Genomic DNA, 11,378 nt, shown 5'->3' with positions numbered 1-11,378 from the left:
TTGCCAAGCGCTGCGTTGGGGCTGCAAATAGTAAATGTCTCGGCTCGATGTGTCACGAATATTTGTGATAGTCCTGTAAGGAATATTAAATCGTGTTCAATTTACCATATCGGCGGCTCAGGGTGTTAACACGCCAAATCCATTTCATCAAATTGTTGCGGGAGAAACTAAATATCTTCAAAATATAACGAAATATTTTCAAAATGCTGAGTTCTAGGTTTATTATTAAAATCTTTATCTGCTCACGCATTTCTGTGGCGCAGTCTTGTTAAATGTAAAATAAATATAATTTTATAATTAAAATGTAACTTTGTTATAAAATCACTATAAATGTTTTATTAAAACCTTATTATAATGTCTACCGGTTTCATAAATTTTATGAAACTGGTAGACATTATAACTTAATTTTATATAACTTAATTTAATATAACTTAATCATAATGTCTACAGGTCTAATAAATAATTTAGACAGCAAACCTTTTTTACTTATATGTTTAATTACACAATTCTTGTAAAGAAATAACAACAATGCAATAGAAAACAATGAAAATCCAATCAATCTGAAAAGTGAGAGCAGCTGTCAAGAACCACGCTATCCGACATGAGTAATGTTTAGTGTTGCATTACTGTTATCAACAGAAGGTGTTGCTACTAAAAATATGTCTTTTTTACAAATGAGTTTTTACATAATAAGATAGTTAGAAATAATTGCGCACAACAAGAATAATTTTGGTTTACTACAAAATATCTTTGTCCTTCGGAATAAATTTTACGTGCTTGAACGATTTTCGTTGTTTTATTTACGATATAACCTACTACAATGCTAAATTTTCACATACAAAATAATAATAAAAATATATCAACAGAAATCGAAGCGGGGTGTCGCAAAAGAAGCGAGATTTTCTTCTTTAAGGAAAGTTTAAGATAGTTGATGGAGACGTAAGCTTTTTACGGAAGCACTTGAGAAGTAAGTTTTGTTCCGTTTTTTGTGAAAAGTTTGTTGAAAGATTTTCGCGATAAACTTTTTCCTTTCTCACTCGGGATCACTCAAAATAATTTAATTAATTTTCTCTTCAGTTTTATGATTGAACGGTTTTACGTTATTGCTTGTTTGCAAAAGGTATTTTTTTTAGAAAACTTCTTCGCATAGTCAAATTAATTTTCTTAACGTTTTAATGGAGATTTTTTTCAAAAGAATCAAGAAGCGTGCAGTATTGAAATGGCTTTCAAAAACCTTTCAGTATTTTTAAATATTTTTTTAAAAGGAATTTTATAGAAGTTAAAATGTTGCTTTTGTAGATTATTACATCAATGAATAAATTGTGTCATCTGTGTCGTATTGCCAAACATCTACTTTGTTGTAGAATTTATGTTTTTCTTTTTCTTTTTCTAAACCTAACGATGCATAGGATATTAATTTTCATAGATCTTGGTCGTTTATTACGTGGAGGTTAGTAGTTTGTTCAAGGTTTGCGTGTGTGTAAATATAGATTTATAAGAATATAAACATGTTTACAATTTATATTTTACACAAGCTTATACAAGTACGCTGTCGCAGCTATTTTTCTTTCTCTGTATGTTTTTACGTTTCGATTTCTTTCCTCGTTTAAGTAATGTCGTTCATTCTGAGCGTTTTGTCATATTATGTATTCAATCAAACATATTCCATTGTTATATTCAAAGGTCTAGAACGCATGACTGATCACCTCTCTTCCATGTGATAGGAAAACATTTAAACAATGTTTCGATACAGTGAAGCAGAAGCTGTACCTTATACATCATTTGTTGAAAAACATGCAGTGCCTTATGTACGATTATATGTTTAAAAAATATGCTTTGTACCATTGTATGCAGAATAAGATGAAATGCCTTTTTTACCATTATTTATAGAAAATTATGCAGTGCCTTAAATACACTTACATGTTTAAAAAATATATATTGAACCTTTGTACCATTATATACGGAAAAAGATGAAGTGCCTTGTAAACCATTATATGAAGAAAAATATACAGTGTCTATAAATGTACACCATGATATGTAGATAAATATGCAGTCACTTGCATATTAAAATACAGTATTTTAAATACCATCATTGACATAAAAAGATGCAGTGCCTTATAAACCATTATATGCAGAAAGAATTTAAAAATTTATCCTAATTTTCATAATAATCATCAAATTAAAATTTTGTTTTTCTAATCAAGACTTCTTAACTTATTTTTACACTTATATTCTATACTAGAGATAAAATATACCCAAAAAGTTTATTATAATACTAAGTGAAGGGAATGGATGAAGAAAGAGCTTTAAGAAAGATTAACGATGCGGATGGTTGGCGAATAAAAATCGAGAATGTCCAAGAAAGATATGAGCTAGAAGGGTAGGTGTTTGAGGATAATAAATATATTCTTTTTATAACGAAAAAACACATAGCGCCAAACTTGATGCGGTATAAAATGATGTAGCAGTTTATCAGACACATTGTCACTCGATAGCTCGTACGAAATGATGTTTTCGGAATAAGTTCATACTACGAAAAAGATAATTTAATAATCCTCTTTTATCTCATATATTTAGCAAAAAAACTTAACTCTTATACGCTTATAGTAGTAGGAGAGTTTGTTGGAGGTCCCGGGTTCGATTCCCAGGGAAGTCAAATTAATTATTAGTATATTCCCAATATTATTGACATTTAAAGCATTTACTTTGTGATGAGTCATTTTTACTTATTTATTTTTTTATAAAAATGTTAATAATATTAGTATATAACCACTCACCGAGATTTTAATATCTACCGGTTTCGAGACGTACCCGTCTCTTCGTCAGGACAATCCCTACCACAGCATGCAAACAATACTACCCTTTACAACCATAACACTATTTACACACTTAAAACTACACAAAATGTTTAACACATTCGATTTTTGATCGACCCGAATACCAACATGCACTAAGGGTTGCAGCACAAACATGCGGTAATAGCCGAGCTCAAACATGCACCAGGTTATTACATGTACTAATTATTAGTATTTTTTACATATACTAATTATTAGTATTTTTTTACTCTACAACCTTTTGAGCTTGTCTAAATACAAGTCAACAAATCTGAATTATCCCCAATAGGGAGTTGTTTTTTTTTTATTCTTGGCATTTCAACAAAGATGAAGTAGAATATGTATGTATATCTAAATGTTTCAAGAATTTGATTAGCGCGGTGGAAGTGGTGAATCTTACACGTGTGTAAAGTGATCACTTAAACCAGCCTATGATAGTCGTAAGCCCTGTAAATGCCCAGACTTCCATATTCTTCCTCGTCTATGTTGGGATGTCAAAAATATTTTTTTTGCTGTCACCTTCATTTTATATCACACTGGATTGATATAAGAAGCGCAGAACTGATCACCGTGACTTCATTCATTTGACGATCAAAATAATAAAACGATACAGTGCCCTTTACACCATTGTATGCGGATAAGGCTGATAAAGTTAAACTTTAAAAAAAAATCAATTTAAGATAAATTTAAATTCTCCCAAAATAACATTTTTAAGTCAGTTACGACCAGATCGAGAGATATTATGAGTAAGTTTCTTTGTTTTATTGACAGTTTTGATAGAATTACTTTGACATAGTGAATTTCAAGATTGAGTCTACTGATATTGACAGCCTTTTAAGTTTTTCCATTAGATATTTGAATAATATTTTTATCGGTTCTGAATAAAACATCGATGTCAGTGAAAGAAAGTAACGATTAAAGGAAAGAAGATTGACTGGTTGTCTTCTGAATTACTCGTTGAAAAAATTAAGATAAAACGAGAAATGTTTTGTTTTTTACTATGAACATAAATTAAAATATATAGATATTGTTTCCTCTCCAAGCACAAGAGCTCGGTTTCTTTTTTGGAGAGGTTCATAAGATAGTTTTAATTAGAAATGTATAGAAATTGTATCAAGTTTTAAAAAAATGTATCCGTATTAAATAAATGAAAGTAGACTGAATGCAGTCAAAATGCAATCTCTCAGAAGAATGTGCGATAAAACGATGTATGATAGATGTTCGAATAGTGAAATAAGGAAGGAATGCAAAGCTGAGATAAGCTTTATCGATAAAATTAAGAAAGGTGTGTTGAGATGGTTTGGACATGTAGAGCGAATGAGTGAGGAAAGAACGGTAAAACAAGTATATGAGGCGAACGTAATTGGGACAAGAAGCAGAGGAAGACCGAGAAAAACATGGCACGATCAGGTATGCCAAATACTTGAAAGTGGTCAGGTTAGGAGTCGTAACAATCGGCGGGTATGTATGAGGAGATGCATGAACGTGGAAGAGGCGAAGAATGTTTGCTAAGACAGAGTGGTGTGGCGTTCTATTCTCTCTGCCTACCCCTGCGGGGAAGCGGCGTGATAGTAACTTAGTTTTTTTTTTTATTAAATAAAATAAAATAAACATCATTTTCATTAACTTTGTGGTAACATCTATCCATTTTAAATAAAAGTTTTACGTACTAAATACCACTTTGTCTTAAAATCTACTGTGACACGTGTTTCGATGCATTCCGCATCATTTTCATTCACCATTTGTGAAGCTAATTCTAAATTTTAGACGTTCAACGCCCCAAGGACCCAACTCTAAAATTTAGAATTAGCTTTACATACGGTGTTTGAAAATGATGCGGAATGCATCGAAACACGTGTCACGGTAGATTTTAAGATAAAGTGGTATTTATTCTACTGCATAATCTACTCTAACTATCCAAATATTTAGGTGATGGACACTTAGCCAACTGACGTTTTGGCGTCGCTGGTTCGATTCCCGCCAATTGCAAAATGAATTCACGAATGTTTTGTTTACAATTGGTCCGGGTGTTTGTGATGTATTTTTCAAATTTACCTTCCCTATCCTCACTATCCTACTTTTAAATAAGCATCTAATAATAGACGCTTAACGGGTTGTTCCTTTGAAAAAAAAGTTAAGTTAAAAAAAATATTTTAAAATTGATGGTAAAATTATTACATGTATTTCACAAAATTTCAACTCTTGCCTTTTTGTGTCCATAACGTATTTTAATTTGTCTAGCCTCCCATCAGTCTGATGATGTCGGTAACAACAAAACCCGGTCACTGGTGAAAATGGAAAAAACGTTTTATTTTATACCACATGAATTTTGAGAAAAATCTAATCAATCTTAACCTACTCTAATAATGTTATATATAATAGATGTACCTCTTTCTAGTTTTGGCCCTCATTTGCGCTCAGTTTCTTTTTCATGACTACAATTGCCATATAAATTTGCTTTACCGTTCTTTCCTCACTCATACGTTCCACATGTCTAAACCATCTATGACACCTTTCTTAATTTTATCAATAATGCTTATCTCAGTATTGCATTCCTTCCTTATTTCACCATTCGAACATCTATCACACATCGTTTTACAGCACATTCGTCTGAGGGATCGTATTTCGACCGAATTCAGTCTGTCAGTTTCATCCTTTTTTTCCTAACTCCATGCTTCGCTTCCATACATAAGGGTTGGAACCAGGACTCCGTTGTGAACTTTAATACTTAATAATAATAAAATACTTTCATATTTTATATAATTATCGATATTTTACTCTACTAGGCATAGGGATCGATTCAAGAAAACGTCGTTTTCCTCAATATCGCCTTAAATCAAAGTCCCCTAAAAACGTACAATCTTGACGGAAACTTACAAAATATAATACCTAAGGTCTTAAGGGAATCTTTCCCTTCTGTCATACGCACACATTCGGGGCAAATAAGCTCCTACCATCAACGTTACGATCGTGGATATACTTAAATTTATTGCAAGTTTTTCTCTACTAGGTTCAGTTAAGGACATTAGGACTCGATTGTACCGATCAATGGCTATTCTTTGAGCCACGTGCTCATGGACAAAAAAAAATAATATCAATTTGAAAGAAACCTGATGCATCTAATACCATTTATCTTCCATTGTGATTATTCGCTCACTCCTTTCAAGAACGTCATAAATCAAAAATCGTCAATATTCAGTTGTGCATGTTTTCGGAATGCCCAAAAAATGTACTATATCCCAGCAAAAGCGGCATATTTTTTACTTAATATTTACCCGCTGCAGGGCAGAAAATGTTGTTTTTTGCATTTTGAAGAAAAGGTATTGTTTAATTATTTTTTGAAATATACTAAATATTTTTCAAATGGTGAGAGAACCTTCAGGCTTTACCTAAAAAGATCTGTTGCACAGTAAAAAGTTCAATAAGTGGCTTGATATTTATTTTTATTGTATTATATTATATTTTTAAACTTTAAAAACGTTTTCCTGAAAAATCAAGTTTTTTGATTTATGACGTTCTTGAAAGGAGTGAGCGATATGTTTATACATACACTCGTGTATATATAATGATTCATTAACTGAAATTCAGTCTTTGCGACTTGAAGTGCTGCCTTTTCTGGCAGTTTTGGACAGTTTTCTGGCAGTTTTGGTCAGTTTTCTGGCAGTTTTGGACAGTTTTCATAAGAACCAGATTTAAAAAAAAATCAAAAATCATTTGGACCGCACACTGGGAGCAATGATTTTTTAGCTATTTTTACGAGGGGGAAACCCTAATGAATTGAATAAAATTATTTGAGACCGCTCAGTTTCACTCAAATCAAGGTTGGCGTTTTAATAAAAAGTAATGAAGGTTTAAATGAAAATTACAAAAAAAAAAACACTTTTTCACTGATTAAAATAACTGGAGAGCAATGTTTCACATATAAACTGACCCTTGAAATTTGTAAAAAGAGAGTTTTTTTTAATAAACTACGCCCCTAACTGTCGTAAGTTGGGATAGCAGATAATAAGTAGTAGGTAAAATCCATAAAAATACGATACAATCCGAAAATATTGCAAGAATTCGTATTTAAAGACAAACGAATTCTGTAGGTGGTGCCTATTACATTTGGCCACCACTGTACATATATGTATAATTTTGGTTGATATTTTTATATTTCACTATTTAAAGTATATTTTTTGGGTGTAATAAAAGGAGTACGTCTGATATATTATGGTAAAGGCGAAAAGAGTTAAAGGAATATCTCGTTTTCCTACAAATTTGCATACAATCAAAATGTTGTATTTAAAGATTGTTTACTTAAGAAATCGGCAATAGTTTGGATGGTGACCTAGATATCAGACTTCCTTCTTGCCTTATAAATGCTTTCATTTTGTTAACAACGATTTAGGGTCCGGATCGTGAAGGCCCGAACTAATGGCCCCCCAACACGGGGTTGGACCGTTCAGCCCCTCGGGCACCTGGCTTGAATTGTAATTGTTTGATAAGATGCCAATAAAAAGGCCATTACTCAGGTAGTCGGACCTGATTAGGTTCACGTGAGGGAAAGTGCTCTGTTTACACCGAACTGACTCGGAAAACTCGACTCTACATTATTTACTTAATTCTTCATTGCCATCCCACTCCGCCGACTTCCGTATCCAGTTCCCAGTTAACCCATTCTGATTGTAACTTCCTGCTATTATTTTAATTATATCTATTCATTTTATTACATGTCATCCCTTTCTCCCGGGACATCGCATATGCCAATCTCAGTATAACGGTTTGAGTAATTTTGTGACCTAAAATAAGGTTTTAACTTTTTTAAATTTCGTAAGACTTCCATAGAATCATAAATACATAACCCTACCCAGATGTGAACTCTTTATATTTAATTTACTTAAGTATATAGCTTTTAGTTTGCAGAAAGTTTTTTTAAAGAACTACTCGTATGTAATTTCATTTAATATATTTTAGATAGTTAAAAACTCTAATATATTTTTATTATTTAAGTTTTACTTGGTAAATACTATGATTTCGAAAATAATACAGAATGCATCGAAAAACATGTTCGATGTATAGATTTTAAGAAATAATGGTAACACTAAGTAAAACTTTAATCAAAAATGGATATGGATATAGATATTACCACAAAGTGACTAGCGAATAAATTAACAAAATTATTTGCCTTCTATTTTTGTTGTTTCGATTTGGTAAAAATACGGATAGATATTGATTTCCTAATGATCCAAAACAACCGATTGAAATGGCAATGGCGTTTAACCAAGTCAAAAAAAAAGTAATAGTTAGGAACGGTGTACATTTGAAAACGATTTAGTCTTTTGCAAGTATTTTCTGTGTGTAAAATATTTTATACAATGTTAAAAAAAAATACCATTGACGCTAATATATTATCATTACTAATATTAAAATTACAAATTGATGGACATGAGTTCCTATTCTTTACGGGACTCAAACGTGTTAATTTAAATAAGCTTTAACGAATACGAGTTTGCAATATTGAGTACCCTATGCATTGCAATTTTTCCTTTCTATGTTATATTTCTCACACAACACACACACAGTTTTAATCGATCCATATCTATACAAATTAAAATATAAATGTTAATTTGCTAAAAATCTTCATCGAGACAAGACTATGCGTCAGGCAAAAACAGATATTTTATCGCAATGGCAGCGCTATCTGTTAAAGGTGATAGTGTCACATACAACAACTGCTGACACTTGACATTTTCATGTTTTTGATCGCATTATTATGACACGGATTTATATAATTTTCATTGCTTTACAAGCATTATGAAATTACACGTATTTGAAATATGAGCGTTTTATTTTATTTATTTTCCATTTATTAAAATAAGCTTTAAATATTTTTTAATTGTTGAGTAATATATCTGAAATAAAAGAAGTTTTTTTTTAACTCTACATTTATTTATGTATGTCTTAATACATGACGCGTTTCGTCTTCTTGGGACATTATCAAACACTGACTAAATATGTTTGATAATGTCCTAAGAAGACGAAACGCGTCACGTATTAAGATATACATAAATAAATGTAGAATTCAATCCAACAAAAACCGTGTTTTATTTTAGATATATTACCCAACAATTCAATATGGAATTCTACCAAGTGTCTGCAGTTACAATAAATATTTTTTTAATTATTTTTAAATGCAGGTAGTGTTTTGAACAAATAATCATTAATATTTTGCAGCTTCAAAAAATAAACATTTAAAAGCTTTTACTACATAAGCATTCGTTTTAACTATACGTTTAAAAAAAATATCTTTCACATACTCTAACTGCTGTAAAAGGATATTATAAATGTTAATGGCATAGAATTATGAAGCGAGTAATTGCCAGGGGAAGTAGATTATTAAGGCTAAATAAATGAGATCATTACCGAATCTTAGCGAGAAGTCGTTAGTTAATCGTGTAAGAAATTAGGATATTAGGAAGCAGTATGTGGAAGAGGAGAGCATTATTGTATTCAGACAGGAAAAAGCCACGAAAATTCATTTCCTTCACCCATTCTAGGATACAAATGGACCGTTTCTACCGTTAATGAGGGAACGTTACTTTTAATGATTGTCGTTTCGCCAACCTCATCATCTGCCTACCCTATTACAGACTTTTCTTACCGCGAAATGATAACAAGCTAAAAGCTTTAAGATGGACTTTCTATGTGTCTAACTTTATTTTGGCCTAGGTTAAATTTAGGTCAGATTTATTTCCTGATTCAACAATTAATTTCCTATTTCCTATTTTTAAAGTAATATTAACTTCTTATTGCATGCACACATATTTCAATTTCATAATTTTTTTAATGACTTAAGGGACCCGTTATTGTAAATCATTTTCATGTTGTAGAAGAGACAATTTAAACTCAAAAACTAATCGCTTCTTTATCAAGACTGATTAATACCATTATAAGTATAATTCGGTCTTGATAAAGAAGCGATTAGCTTCGAAACCGGTAGACATTTTAATTAAGTTATAATAAAATATTTACAGTGATTTTAAAACAAAGTTACATTTAAATTATAAAATAAAAAATCACAAAGTTAGTGCTTCAATTATTAATTATATTATTATTTCTTACAGTTTACTTCGTCTGCGCATATTGAAAAACAAGTTTAATCAAAAACAATATTTAATAGAATAAATCATTTTTCATGGGAAAATCGTAAGCAAAAAAAAAATGGGCTCGTCCGGGATTTGAACCCGGGACCTCTCGCACCCAAAGCGAGAATCATACCCCTAGACCAACGAGCCGCTTATATGGTTCAATAAATATATATAGAAACTCATAAAAGTAACGATACGTCATAAATTTTACAACTCGCTATCGATTTATTGTTTACAACAAAATGCTGTGTCAACAAAACGCGTGAAATAAAAATTCCTCAAACTGATATTGGAACACGTTTTGTTTTATACAAATCAGTTGGCTCGTTGGTCTAGGGGTATGATTCTCGCTTTGGGTGCGAGAGGTCCCGGGTTCAAATCCCGGACGAGCCCATTTTTTTTGGCTTACAATTTTCCCATGAAAAATTGTTTATTTTATTAAAATTAAACACTTGAATATACCACTTAAATGAGTTTTATTTTTATTTACGACTAGTTTCGAAAACGACAGATGTTTTCATCTTCTGGCACAAAATAAAACAATTTAATTCAGCTTTAATTTGTACCAGAAGATGAAAATATCTGTCGTTTTCGAAACTAGTCGTAAATAAAAATGAAACCCATTTAAGTGGTATATTCAAGTGTTTAATTTTAATAGAATAATCATGTCATTCCACAAAGTTAATGCCGAATCAATAAATAATATAAAAATTGTTTTTGAAAGTTTTGAAATTTATGCAGATGAAGTAAGCTGTAATCAATAATAATAGTAAACATTGCATCGATCCGTAAAAGTGATCGTGACAAACTATTATATATATGCAAGCTGTTTGACCCGTTGTGATCGGATATGCCACCGTAAATTACAGTAATATCCAGACTCGTGACGTAACGATAACGTAGAATAAGTCCAAATGTTTATTCAAAATACAACAAACTCTTATAATAAATGCATTTATCAAAATACATCGAAATAAGTGGAATTAAAAATTAATAAAAAATATATGATATATATTGGTGGAATTAATAATTAATGTCCTATTTAGTAAGTTATCATTGAAGTGAAAAAAAATTATGAATTTTCTAGGGTAGGTATCAAAAATTACTGGTAAATGAAATAAAATAAGGTACAATTTTACGGAAAATCAGCATTTTTATCGGAAAATCCGAGCCCATTTTTTGTAAGTGCGACTTTTTATTTAAAATTTGAGTAAGTTACCAGAGAAATATTTAGAAATAAATTAATATTATAATACGGAACATTTCTGCGATATCACATTATGTAAACATTTTTTAAAAGCATTTACAAATTTATCATAGACCACGTGATACATATCTTATGTTTAAAAATAAAATTAAAGATACCCACTCAATCTACCTCACTAGAAATCTAACAAAAACACTTAAAAACTGG

General features: G+C 31.0%; 2 non-coding genes across 2 annotated transcripts; one reads left to right on the top strand and one right to left on the bottom strand.

The window, feature by feature from the left end:
* Positions 1-10,039: 10,039 nt before the first annotated feature.
* Positions 10,040-10,111, bottom strand: TRNAP-UGG (transfer RNA proline (anticodon UGG)). The gene has a single exon. It is a non-coding gene; the product is annotated as a tRNA-Pro (tRNA).
* Positions 10,112-10,285: 174 nt separating this feature from the next.
* TRNAP-UGG (transfer RNA proline (anticodon UGG)) lies at positions 10,286-10,357 on the top strand. Its single transcript has one exon. It is a non-coding gene; the product is annotated as a tRNA-Pro (tRNA).
* The last annotated feature ends 1,021 nt before the right edge of the window (positions 10,358-11,378 follow it).

The sequence above is a fragment of the Brachycentrus maculatus genome, unplaced genomic scaffold (assembly GCF_059751285.1).
Source record: "Brachycentrus maculatus isolate JH-2025_06_01 unplaced genomic scaffold, ASM5975128v1 h1tg000703l, whole genome shotgun sequence".
Taxonomy (NCBI): Eukaryota; Metazoa; Arthropoda; class Insecta; order Trichoptera; family Brachycentridae; genus Brachycentrus; species Brachycentrus maculatus.
This window is presented reverse-complemented; position numbering and strand designations above follow the sequence as displayed.